This window comes from Callithrix jacchus, chromosome 2 (genome assembly GCF_049354715.1).
Source record: "Callithrix jacchus isolate 240 chromosome 2, calJac240_pri, whole genome shotgun sequence".
In the NCBI taxonomy this organism is placed as follows: domain Eukaryota; kingdom Metazoa; phylum Chordata; class Mammalia; order Primates; family Cebidae; genus Callithrix; species Callithrix jacchus.
The window spans coordinates 111,797,228-111,811,413 of NC_133503.1; the positions used below are offsets into that span (position 1 = coordinate 111,797,228).

At 39.1% G+C, this 14,186-nt stretch overlaps 1 long non-coding RNA gene across 1 annotated transcript in view; it reads right to left on the reverse strand.

Annotated features, from left to right (window-relative positions):
* Positions 1-9,525, reverse strand: part of LOC118151453 (uncharacterized) — a 44,549-nt gene extending 35,024 nt beyond the window's left edge. The window contains exons 1-2 of the long non-coding RNA XR_013532576.1: positions 9,394-9,525; positions 8,473-8,557 (exon numbers count right to left, since the gene is read on the reverse strand). This is a non-coding gene — a long non-coding RNA (uncharacterized LOC118151453). The remainder of the gene's footprint in view (positions 1-8,472; positions 8,558-9,393) is intronic.
* Positions 9,526-14,186: the final 4,661 nt, after the last annotated feature.

The following is a 14,186-nucleotide window of genomic DNA, read 5'->3' on the forward strand; positions in this document are numbered from 1 at the left end:
GTGCAATGGCGCGATCTCGGCTCACCGCAACCTCCGCCTCCTGGGTTCAGACAATTCTCCTTCCTCAGCCTCCTGAGTAGCTGGAATTACAGGCACGCGCCACTGTGCCCAGCTAATTTTTTGTATTTTTAGTAGAGACGGGGTTTCACCATGTTGACCAGGATGGTCTTGATCTCTTGACCTCGTGACCCACCCGCCTCGGCCTCCCAAAGTGCTAGGATTACAGGCGTGAGCCACCGCGCCCAGCCTGCAATACTTTCTTTTAAGCGTAGTACATACATTAAAAATATTAGCCATTAGGCACTTAAAAAAAAAAAACCCCAAAACCTTCAAACTTCTTATCCTTTAAGATCCTGACTTTCCTTCTAGGTCTACTCCAGCTACTCCTCTATTAACCATTTTCTATATCTGGAACACCAAATATTTTTTTAATTGCTTATATTAAAATAGCAATTTAAGATACAATTTTAAAAATGGGCTCAATTTAAAAGTCTAAGCATCATCAGGTTAAAAAAGCTAATAATTAAAATATGCAATTAACAAATCAAAGTGTTGAAAAGCTCACAATTTAAAAAAAATAGCCTGTGCCTCATCTCTCTTCTCCCCATCTCTGCTTTCTATTTTCCAGAGACTTTTTTTTAGCTCCCGAAAGCTGTTTATTCTGGTAGCAAATTCTATTTTTCTAAATAATATGTATTACTAGCTACTTCTTCATTTATATATTTCAGACATTATCTCTTAACTTCTTTTTTTTTGAGACGGAGTTTCGCTCGTTACCCAGGCTGGAGTGCAATGGCGCGATCTCGGCTCACTGCAACCTCCACCTCCTGGGTTCAGGCAATTCTCCTGCCTCAGCCTCCTGAGTAGCTGGGATTACAGGCACGCGCCACCGTGCCCAGCTAATTTTTTTGCATTTTTAGTAGAGACGGGGTTTCACCATGTTGACCAGGATGGTCTCGATCTGTTGACCTCGTGATCCACCCGCCTCGGCCTTCCAAAGTGCTGGATTACAGGCTTGAGCCACCTCCCGGCCTTTAACTTCTTTTTAGTAGGATTTTATCAGTTAGGATGCCTCAACTTCTAGTAACAACAATCCCACCTAGTTTAAGAAATGAGCATTGTAGTTCAGCACAGTGGCATGTGCCTGTAGTCCCAGCTACTCAGGAGGGAAGGATCAGTGGAGCTCAGGTGTTCAAAAAACAGCCTGGGTAATACAGGAAGACTCCTGTTTCTAAATAAATAAACATTTCAAAAATTTACAAAAAAAAAAAAAAAAAGAAGAAATGAGAGAGAACTGCATTTATTTTCACAACTGGAAGCACAGAGTTTATGAGAAGCCTCAGAGTCAGCTTCATCCAGCAGCTCTAACTCCGTTTCTCTGTAGTTCCCTCAGTTCTCTTCCCTTCTGTGTGATGTCTTCATCTCTAGATTGATTGCATCTCTTGTGAGCAAAACAGATGTAACAGTTCCTGGTTTCACAACAACACACCCAATACCCAGAGGGAAAGAAGAGGCTCATAAAAAAAAAAAAAATAATAAAAATCCCTCTCTGAATTTCTACACAAATCTCTCATAACTCTTTATTCCAAATTGGGTTATATGCCCATTCCTTAACTATATCCTATGGACTAGGAAAAGCCATGAATTTATTGGCTTTGACCTGCCCGTCCATAAATGTAGTAGAGTGGCAAACAGGATGGGATTACATGAATCAATTTAAGTTAATCAGGGTGAACTCTAAAGCTGGACCATGTGGCCACTATCCTATGGGAGAAAGACAATGTAGGTTGGATTAACAACGCCAACTTCCACTATGGTCATTTAGCACTCACATGCTACCTCCACCCCTACCACTCCAATACAACTACTGCATATCACCATGTTTATTAAAATCAGTAACAATATTTACTTCATGTTGACAATAGATGGTAACAGGCTATGATGATTTTGTTTCCTTTCTGTATAATTGTTATGCTTCACTGGTAATTTGTAATTGCTTCTTCTTAAAAATCCTACAAAATTTACTTTTAATACATCCTTATAATGTTTCATCAGATTAGTTTATCAGGGAACTTACCTATTAGTAACGAGAAGACAACAGACAAGACAAACAGGTAAAATAAAGTAATTGCAAATCATGATAATTCCTACAAAGGAAATATACAGGGTAATTAGAAAAAGTAACAGAAGAAGCCCTCTTAGGAAAATGTTTTGGAAGCCTCTTTAAGGAAGTGACATCTGGCCTCAGATCTAAAGGATGACAAATGGCTCTATGTGTGAAAAGCCAAGGAAGCATTCCAGGAACAGAAATGACCAGAGCAAAAGCCTGCAAGTGGAGAAGAATTTGGCAGGCTTGAGGACAGAAAGCAAGCCAATTGGCTGGAACCTAATGAGTAGCAGGGAGAATGATAGGAAATGAGGTTTTGGAGAGTTAGACTGAAGTGAGATCATGCATGCTCTTATAAGACTCAATGGGAAGGAGGTTGAATTTTTCTGAAAAAGTCTGAAGGAATATTATTTGTTTTACATTTTTATAGATTCCTCTCTGGTTTCTATATGAGAGTGGCAGGCGGTGAAGGGACAGAGCAGAAATCAAAGTATGAAAAACAGGCAGAAGTCAACTACCATTCTCTTCCTTGCAGCAGTTCTATTGGACTGTTCTTAAAGGGCTATACAGATAGGTTTTTTTTTTTAAGTTTGAACCCTTTTCAAAATGTCTAATTAGCTTATTTTATTAATGTATTGTCATGTAAAACTATACGTTGATTTAGTTGTGAAAACCCACAGGAAAACAACATGGAGAGTTAATTGTATTTCTTTTCCCTGCCTACCAAATATGTCTATTTGTCTTGGTTAATTATTTTTGATGAGTTATGTAAGCTCATATACTATCTCCTCTGGAAGTTTTGTAAATGACAGTATATGAAACAATAGTTTTACACAGTTTTACTTACATTCCTCTAATTAAAATGATATTAACTAGTCAGAGCAAAAAACGGAAACATGATTCATAATATAAATGTTAAGAAACCATAAAATTGCTCTATAACTGTTAGACCAAGTCTCTAACTACTTCTAATTTGAGATAGTTAAAAAATTAAGATGTATGGAGAACTTAAAAAATGAAGAGAGAAGTTTCTAGCCAAATGAGCATTTTTTAATTCCTCAAATTAATGTTAATACAAAATTAATAAAAATGAATTAAAATTTAAAAAGTAATTGTTAGATTAGTGCTCACTCTATTATCAACTCTACTTCTTACTCACTTTTCTCCAGCAGTATCTGCCTCCTCGAGTCCTTTCCATCCTTAAGGTCTTTGCATTTGCTTTCCTTCTTACTCTTCCCACGGTTTTTCCTACAATCAGCTCCATCTCATCCTTCCAGATACAGCTCAAAGAAGCTGTCTCTGACCATCCCAACTGCTCTTGCCATTTAAATGTCTCTTTACTCTTTCTGACAGTACCCTATCTTTCCTTTACAGAAACCATCCCAATATCCTTTTTTTTTTCTTAAGATAGAAGGACTTACTATGATGCCTAGGTGGGTCTCCACTAAAGCTTGAATGCTCATGGGCTCAAGCAATCCTCCCCAACTCAGCCTCTCAAGTAGCTAGGACTACAGGCATGTACCCCTGGACCCAGCTTCCATTTGTAATCCTGTTACTTACTTATTCATCTGTCTTTCTCCTCCTCCACTTTCAAACTAGAAGGTCAATTCCAAGTGAGAAAAATGCTGACCTTACACTGTTTTCCTAGTACTTAGCCTGAGGACAGGGAGAGAACGTTCAAGAAATATTTAAATTTAACTAGCTCAACTAGAGCACATAGGTATCCAGCAGGAGAAGGACAGTACATAATAGGCCCCTGTGATCTTACGTGACATATGTTAATTGACCCACTTCCTAACAAGTTATGAGAAAATCTGGCTACACCCAATTTGGATTCCCTTTTATAGTGTCCTTCGGGTACACTTCCTCGTGAGAGACACTGAGATTCCTCATTTGGGGCAAGGGTACTCACTTCTTGCAGGTGCAGATTCCTTTGAATTGAAAAATGGGAGGTGCCTGACGGGTTGAGATAGTCTGTGGTCTGGGTCTACTGCAGACTTTGGGGTTTTACGGCATACAACTGCTCTACTGTGAAGGATTGCCTGCCAATTTTCTTTTAGGGAGATTCCTTTTGTGTTTAGTTAATGCTGAAGACCTTAGTGGGTCAGCTTTCTCCTTAAGTTGTCAATTCTTCTGAACCTCTGTTTCTTAGCAACAGCTGGGACTCTGTCCATCGACATTCTTCTCTGTTTTGGCCTCACAAGCAAACAAGAGAATAAGTAGGCATGCCAGCTTGCCCTTTATTCATATCCCTATACACATAGTGCATTCCAATCCTAGTTGCTATTGATAGATGGTGTGAAGCATCATCATATTTCTGAGGCATGAAAAGGGATAGGCAGTAGAATATATTTTGTTGGGGGGAGCAGAGAAATTAAGAGTTCCTTACTATCACTTGCACCTCCTTGAGAGTCTTATTCCTAATACTAAGATTTCACTTTCTGGTATTTGGTGTAAAAACTCTGGTTATTAGAAAAAATGTGGCCAAAAAAATGCTGCAATTAAACATGATTCTCAAATAATCTGATCTGGTCTTACATTCTCAGACCATAGGCCATAGGCAGAAATGTCTTCTAGTATTGTCAAATCTGCAGTTTGCTTCAATCTGCTTTCTTCTGGAAAACTTGTCTTTCTTTTCCAATGTACTTTTCAAAACTTACATACAGTAACAAATATACTTGACATTTAAAAATATTTGGCTACCAAATTCTCTAATACACTACTCAATGACTATATAATCTGAGTTCTAAAACACTATGGAGAAAGTCTGGATAAAAGATTCACTGCTGCATAACACAAACTAAGTTTCCATCTTATGGTGGAAAGTCCACATTTAAGGCATACCCTATCTCACCTTCCATCAGTCCGTTTTAGTTTCTCTGAGGTTTGTTATTTGCAACCCCACTCATGGGCAAACTGAGGCCGGGCTCTTTCAGTTGCAAATGGCTGAAATCCACTCAAGCCAGATTAAGCAAAGACACAAAAATTTATTATAAGGATAAATTATCATAAATAATTCAAAGATAGGGAGCAGACCTATCTTTGCAAGCCACTAAAATCAGGAACCGAGGCGGCTACTGTATCTATGTCTGATATGTCAGTACTGCTTCATGAAGGCAGACTCTGGGGTCAAACTGCCTGGATTTTACTTATCTTTAGCATTTAATTTAAGCAAGCTTCTTAGTTTCCTTATCTGTAAGGCAAGGATAATAGTACAGGTTGATCACCCCTAATTAAAAAATCTGAAATGCTCCAAAATCTGAAACTTATTATTTTTTAAATACAGCTTGGGTTTTACTAAGTTGCTCCGGCAGGTCTTGAACTCTGGGATTCAAGCAATCTTCCTGCTTCATGAAACTTTTTGAGCACCCACATGACACTACAGATTTCCACAACTGACCTCATATGATACATTACGTTTCATGCACAAAATTATGAAAATATTGTATAAAATTGCCTTCAGGCTATGTGTATAAGGTGTATATAAAACATAAAAGAATTTCAATGTTTAGATTTGAGTACCCATCCCCAATATATCTAATTATATATATGCAAATATTCCAAAATCCCAAATCCTAAATACTTCTGGTCTCAATCATTTTGGATAAGGAATACTAAACCTGTACCCAACTTCATAGACTTACAGCACTTACAACACTGGGTGACACAGTAAGTAATCTGAGATTACTCTTGTTCTGCATTACAGCTGTCAGATTCTCCACATGCTGCTTGATACCAAACAAGGCAGCCTTGGCCTAAGTTTATATTTTCCTAGTTCAAGTAATCAGCAGTCTGACATGCTTTTCTCAATCCTAATTCTAAATTCTCAGAACAATCTGATTCATTCAGATAGGGTTCTGTTGTTCACTTAGCTAAAGCCAGAGGTGTTAGGTCACCTAATACATTCATAGCTGCTGAGGCCTATTTCTGAATGTATGTGGATGTTTCTCAGTTGAGGGATCATGAATCAAGACTAAAATTTTTAAAATGCTTTTTATACTTCTCTCAGCTCAGTGATCTTCTGTTCTTCTATAGTCACAAAATGTCCCCAAGTAAGTGACCTACTCAATGTTATACAGCTAATGATAGATAAAGCTGTGATATAAAACTATGTCTGAAGATGGTCCAAAGGTAGTGAGTTATCTCAATTGGATGTTCAGCAAGTTCTAGATTGAACTCATTCTACTCTTTCTCCCAGATTCTCACTACTGCTCTTGACTAGTTTTAAACAAACAAACATGGTCCAATTCCAAATCCAATATTCTTTTTACTAAATAATGCATTAGAGTTATTTATATTTATTGAGATGAGGTAGCTGATCCTGTATTTAACCAAGCTTGAGACAGAAGACTTCAAGTAGTTAATAATTGGCTTTGCTGTTTTTATTAATAATAATAATTAATTATAAGGAATAACATAAATAAAGTATAACATATACGAGGTATAACATATATAAAGTTCACAAAATTTCAATGTGCAGCTTGATGAACTTTCTCATACACATATACCAGTGTAACAACCATCCAGATCAAGGTGTACATTTTCATCACTTCAGAGGGCTTACTGTGCCCCTTCTAAGTCAATACCAACACCAGAAAGGTCAATACCATCCTGACTTCCATCATCATTTAGTTCCACTTGTTTCTGAATTTCATATAAATTGAATTATATAATATGAATTCTTTTGTGTTTATTTCACCCAATGCAATGCCTGTGAGATTTATCTATGTTACTGTGTATAGCATTTTTTTTTATTACCAGATAATACTCAATTTTATGAATATACTTTATTCCAGTTTGGGGCTATAATGAATCAAACTGCTAGGAACATTGTTACATAAAACTTTTAGTAGGTACATATATTAATATCTCTTAAGAATACACTCAGGAGTGAAACTGCTGAATAACAGAGTAGGCATAAATTCAACTATAATGAATACTGCCCATCAATTTTCCAAAGTGGTTGTAACCAAATTGCACCCCTACTAGCAATAAGAGTTTGTTACCCTATAAATTGTTTTTTTGTTTGTTTTTTGAGACGGAGTTTCGCTCTTGTTGCCCAGGCTGGAGTGCAATGGCACATTCTCGGCTCACCGCAACCTCTGCCTCCTGGGTTCAAGTGATTCTCCTGTCTCAGCCTCCCAAGTAGCTGGGATTACAGGCATGTGCCACCACGCCTGGCTAATATTTTGTATTTTTAGTAGAGACAGGGTTTCACCATGTTGGCCAGGATGGTCTCAATCTCTTGACCTCGTGATCCATCTGCCTCGGCCTCCCAAAGTGCTGGGATTACAGGCATGAGCCACCGTGCCCGGCCTATAAATTGTTTTTAACAAGAAAAATAACATTGCAATCAGTCTATTATGCTAGTCACATTTCTTTGTTCTGTAAAATATATTTTATTTAAGGCTCCTTTGCTACTCATTATTAGAAAGGGTAAGCTGTTAGGTAGAGAGTAGATCCTCATTCATTAGCACTCTTATCAAATCACAACTCCAATCCATGTCAGATTTCACTGGAAAATACTAACTAGCTTGCCATCGCTTACAGCAAGTTTTTTCCAACAAGGGCACTCTTGTCATTTTGAGCCAGGTCATTCTTTGTTTTGGGGGACCGGGGAATGTGCAGTACAAAGTAGGATTTTTAGTTGTATCCCTGGCCTCTAACTACCACATATGAATAGCAGCAACGCCACAAAAACCACCCACTGGGACAACCACAAAAATGTTTCCAGAGTTTGGCAAATGTTCTCTTTAGGGCGAAATCCACCCTGCTCAACGGCCATTACGAACCACTGTTTTATAATAAGTGTCCTGTCCTCTCCACATTTCATCTAAATAAAATGTTACATGAATCAATACTGTTAATAGGATACTGTCAATGACTTTTCAATAATGGCACATTAGAATCACCTAGGGGAGCTTTTAAAAAATGCCTTTGTCAAGGCCCTACCTCAGAACCATGGAATAGAATCTCTTGATGGGGACTGAGCATTTTTAGTGTACAAATCCTGAGGTAATTCTAAATGTTGGCATGGCTGAGAATTATGTATCTTCTAAACGTATTACTCTTCCCAGGAATATATGCTTTAAAATAGATTTCCATCAATGATTTTTCAAGCATTAGTAGAGGATAAAGTACAGATTTGTGGAATAGGAGGTTCTCAGTCTCAAATCACACCAGTTAAGTGACCACAACTGTAAATGGTGGTACTGTTCAGTTCCTGTTTGAAAAAAAACAATGAAAAACAAATTCTCCCAAATCAGACTTTTAAGATATTAATGTATTTGTTTTTTAGATGATTAATATGTGTTAATCCTTCTACCTAATTCTTACATAGCAACTGGACACTATTCAACACTCACACTTTCCATGAAGCACTTACTCATCTTCAATAGCACAACACCCTTCTGGTATCTGTAACTCCTCCTTGTTCAGTTCATCTTCAACCTAGTCAAATATAAACTGGAATTCTTCACTGTACACACTTAGGCTGTCTTCTCAGTCTACTTCATGAATACTCAAGACTTTAATCTTTCCCTACATACTTAACAGTTTTAATTTTCAGTCTAGACCTCACATAGCTCCATGTTCTATCCAGAAACCTCTTGGGCAATTCAAAGGCATCAGAAATTCTTAAGTCTTCAACCAAACATAATGATCTCCCCACCTATACATCTCCAAATACATTACTTTATAAGTGAATGTCATTCAGTTACAAATGTCCAACATCCCTCCTCCTAACCCTGCCTGAATCCAATCCCATCAAGTTTTGTCATCCTTCCCAATTCTAATTCTCTCCAGTTCCATTACACTACCCTAATCTATCATGTCATTTCTAACCTCTTATCTGCCAAAGACTCCTGACTAAATTAGGAATACTGTAGCTACTTCAACCCACATCTAATCCTTTTTTTGGGATTTGTGCCTAAAGTAAAACTTTCAATTTGCCAATCCCGTCAAGCTACCATGCAGTTACAAGTCCTTCAGTAGTTTCCTTGTTGTCTTGAAAAACATACTTTACTTAGCGTTTGGGCCCTAAATGGCCTATGTAGCCACATCTTGTTCAGCTGCTATTTGCTTCAGCAGTATCATGCTTCTTAGAATCCCTTATAGATAGGGTGGCCATGCAATTTACTATCCAAACCTGAACACTTCTGAAAGTGAATATGGCCTGTGCTTGGCAAACTGGCAAGTGCATTGACATGATCTCTTTGACCCTGGAATTTTTGCCCATGTTGTTTCTTTTACCCAGAAAGCAACTCTTATTTCCCTTTTTTGCTTACCTAATTCATATTAATTCTTCAGCTTTAGATCATGTTGATCACATCACTTCCTTGAGATTCTCCTGACTAGGGTTCTTTATTATGGATTCTCACAGCACTGTATGTCTCGTCATACTATTTTTCTAAGTTGTGATTTTATAGTGTAACTGTTTCCTGAACTAGACTTTAACTTTGCAAGTGTTAGTTTTTGCTGTGTTATGATCCCTCCCTACCCCTAGCAGAATGTCTGGTAATACAATCTTACATTTTTATTGAATGAATGTCAATACAATGCACACAGTCTCTTTGCTTAATGATCTCATAATGTAGCATGGCAATAAATGCTATATTGTGATACAATGATATGCTGCACTTAGAATACTCAATTCCATGTCCTAAAAGGGAGGTCAGAGAGTTGTCTGACAAGTCTCATAAGTTATCAGCACAATTGTGTCAGGATACTCAACAGTTCTTGAGCATTTACTTAAATGAACCTACAAAAGATTGACCCATAAGATAAATGGGCTATATCCATTTACAATGAGATACCTTTCCAGTGACCTGAAGAAGTGTCTAGAGTGTCAAGTGTCTGTTAGGAATGATGGGAGGCAATACTGAGATCAGTCTGTGAAAACACTAAGTAACTAAAATATTAGGAGTATGTGATGTGTACATATGTGGTTATATCCATGCAAGTTTAGTTTATAAATATATGTGGTATATAAGCAGGGGAGTGATTTAATTAGATTTCAAGTTTGAAGGAAACCTAAAGGGTAAGCTGAAGGGAAAGATGTAGAGAAAATAGAGGCCTAAACTAAGCTGGTCGTGGGATTGAAAAAGAAAGGACGAATACAAAATTTCTGCAAAAAATGGATGTTACAGTTTTTACCTCAGTATTTGCAGGGAATTAGTTTCAGGACGCCCATTTACCAAACCTGAAGATGTTCAAGTCCCTTACAGTTGAATCTCTGTACTGAAAGTTACAGAGGACCAACAGTATTTGGACAGTAGTGAATAAGAATCTGGCCGGGCACAGTGGCTCAAGCCTGTAATCCCAGCACTTTGGGAGGCTGAGGCAGGTGGATCACGAGGTCAAGAGATCGAGACCATCCTGGTCAACGTGATGAAACCCCGTCTCTACTAAAAATACAAAAAATTAGCTAGGCATGGTGGCGCGTGCCTGTAATCCCAGCTACTCAGGAGGCTGAGGCAGGAGAACTGCCTGAACCCAGGAGGCGCAGGTTGCGGTGAGCCGTGATCGCGCCATCGCACTCAGCCTGGGTAACAAGAGCGAAACTCCGTCTCAAAAAAAAAAAAAAAGAGAATCTGAGTGAGGGTGAGCAAGGTGGCTTACTCCAGTAATCCCAGCACTTTGGGAGGCTAAGGCGGGCAGATCAGGAAAGGTCAGGAGCTCGACATCAGCCTGGCCAAAGTGGTGAAATTCCATCTCTACTAAAAATACAAAAACTTAGTCAGGTGTGGTGACTTGCACCTGTAGTCCCAGCTACTTGGAAGGCTGATGAATGAGAATCACTTGAACCCGGGAGGCAAAGGTTATTAATTAAATAAATAAACAAATTAATTAATTAAACAATCTGAGCAAGAAAAGGAGTGAGAGCATCAATGCACCAATTCAGTATTTTTGAGGTTGGCTACTTAAACTTTTTTCTTACTCTGTGTGCACACCTCATTTTTTCAGTAGAGGATGGAATCTTTGTACCATCTTCAATGCCTATTAGATTTTATACATACTTGTTTCATAGTATCATCTCTAAGAATTTTGTTTGAAATTTAGCTTTTAGTGATTCAAGAATTTATCAGTCAAAATCCCCAAATCCAGTGGCCATAAACAAGGTGGATGAGTTACAAGGTAGATGAGCAGCTGGTGGATATTGGAATAATCTGGGAAACTTCCCAAATACTACCTAGAACCTAGAAATTCTGCATAACAGAAGAGGGGAAGAATAGGAGAGTCAGGCACATGTAGTTACAACAGAACTTTTCAGGTGACTGAGTCCTATCTCTTGTTCAACACTGGGAACCAAAGCTCCTCTAATTTCTTATTAGGAAAACAGAAAATATACATTAAATCTTCACTAGAAGATGACTTAGGATTTCATGGGTTGTATTCAGAGGAATTTGTAAATTTAAGAATCATATTGGAAAGACTTCCTCTGGTTTGGCAAGGACATGGGTGATACTGTCATGGGTTGAGATTCTAGGGTATTTTAATACTGTCCTGATTGTTTTTGTGGCTTCTCATATGCAAATCCTCCAGGCAACAAAAACACAATTATGGAATTAAAATTGTAACCCTGGCATCTAAAATACTAACAGAGGAGCAAGTTATCCTGTGTATGTTATATTATTTCACAATTCTGGATATATGGTTCCCAGTCTATCCCCACCTAAGGATACCTATTTAGTACTTGGCCTAGTAAAGTGTATCAGAATTAAAGAACCACAAAATGCTATCTTAGGTTCTGTAAATGTAATATTCTTTCCAAAGAATAAAAAATTTTAGAAACCAGAACTTAAATAATTACAAAAGCCTCCTGTTGATGTTAATTATGTGGAATTTTTCATTAGTCCTGTATTGAGATTATCAAATGTTTGGCTATTGTTTTAGTATCAGTAAGTAGAGATAAAGCCCATTTATTCAAATAGTGAAACTGCAAATGTAACTACGTTGATAACAAAATCATCAAAGTACCTTTGGATTATCTACATGCTTTTTAAAAAAATCAACTGCCAAGACTGTTGCAATTTTCCACCTAGTGTGTACTTCTGTGAAGCAATAAAATACTATTTTACTCCAAATCTAAATCTCCAAGGTTCAACATTTTATTACAAATTGGGCAAGATATTTTTTCGAATAGCATGTTTGATGGCACAATTAGTAGTAAAAAAACAAAAAACCGGTCTCATGCTTTCAGAAAATGTAAAACAGATTGTATATACGGTAATTCTTTTCATAAGACAATGATAAAATGTCAGAATTGTAACTGAGGACTTTATTAACTTAACTATACTTCTGATTACAACAGTCGTTATATGTTAATGGTTAGTTTCTCTGGATAAATTAGAGGCATAGAAAGTTCCTATCATTAAGGATATTTACATAAAGCTTAATATGAAAAATTAGCACTCAGTTCATAACTTTAGGGACTTCAGAAATGAAGATTTGTATGATCTCATTATTCCTCACAACTCAGAATTAAAGCTATTTAATATTGCAAAGAATGGCAGCGTTCCATGTAGTTTTGCTATTCAATTATTGCTCATAGATGTTTTCAAAAAGGCCATGGGCATCTGTTTGCTTTCACCTACTCCTCCAGGTAAATATACCCTTCAATATGTAGTAAATACGTATGTGGAGTTATGTTTTGACATTTCTTTGAAGGCTTTAAACCAAACTGTTTAAACAAGCCGGTAGTCTAAAATTCTGGAATATTTCCCACAAAGGAAAAATAATTATTTGGGGAATGCACTTACTGCAATCAAACTCATGTGAGTTAGAAAGTGGGCCTTTACACCAAATCCATTAACTTAACAATGGGATTAGAAGCTTTTAAAAATTATTAACCTCCGCTGTGTGCTGTGGCTCACACCTGTAATTCCAGCACTTTGGCAGACAGAGGCAGGTGGATCGCTTGAGCTCAGGAGTTTGAGACCAACCTAGTAACACGGCAAAACCCTGCCTCTATAAATAGAAAAAAACAAAAATCATTAACCTCGAGCGAGTCAAGTCGATCTGCAGACTGAAAAAAACGAAGTGAAACAATTTTGATTTTAAAAACAATGTTTTCAAAAAACCGGGTAAAGTGAGTACACTACCATCCAACACATTGAAGGTATTTAACTAAGGCCCACAGTTACAGTTACGATAGAAACTGTCAACTAAAAGGCACGAAATTAAGCTGAGACAGTTACTAACATCCCTCAAGAAGCGTTTTTTGTTGCGATTCAGCGCAGCACCCTTCACCCCGCCCTCTGGGGAGGAACCTAGAAAGAAAGGGTAGTACATTTCTAAACTAGGCTACCCACACATGAATGAAGCAGCCTAGCCGGCTGTCAACAACCGGGTCTCTATTTTCTCTCCTCCTCAGGCGCCCCGCCCGTGCGAGACATCAGCTTCGAGGGAGCATCAGTCGCAGATCGCTCAGACCTAAGAGGTGGCGAGAGGCCACCACGGTTGCCAACAATTGGCGTTCCCAGGTTGCCCTGTGTGACGCAGCAGCCCCCGCCCAGGCCCTGCGGCCTGGCGATCCGACGCAGCCGAGGCCTGCGCCACCGACCCTTCGCGCGACCGGGCCCTTTAGGCTTATTCAGTGCTGCCCTTCAGCGGCTTCCCAAGTCCCATTGCTGTCTCTCCCCACCCCCGTTCCTCCCCGGTTCCTTGTCATTCTCCGCGGCGACGTCCTTGCGCAACCATCCCGAGTCACATTAGCGCCCATACCCGCACGGAGCGAGCCTGCAGCTCCCACTTCCCGGAATTCAACGCCGGGCCTCTAAGGGCGGGTACCCAAGCGAGGATCAGCAAACTACAGCCGCAGCCAGAGTCCGGCGCCCTCCGCGCAGTCTGCGTGCGCACTCCCATCCGTGCGCGTGCGCGCACTTGCCCTTTGCCCGCCCCAGCACCAATCGCTTTTTTCCTAGGCCCACGACTCTTCAACGTCCTCCCTCCGCCCGCGCGCGAGAGGAAAGGGTTTGGCGTGCGCGCGCGCGCCCGCTCGCCCTTCTCGCGCTCGGTCAGGAAGGGGAGTGAGCACAGGCGCTTACGTCGCGCGGGAGGCGGAGGCGACGGCGACCTC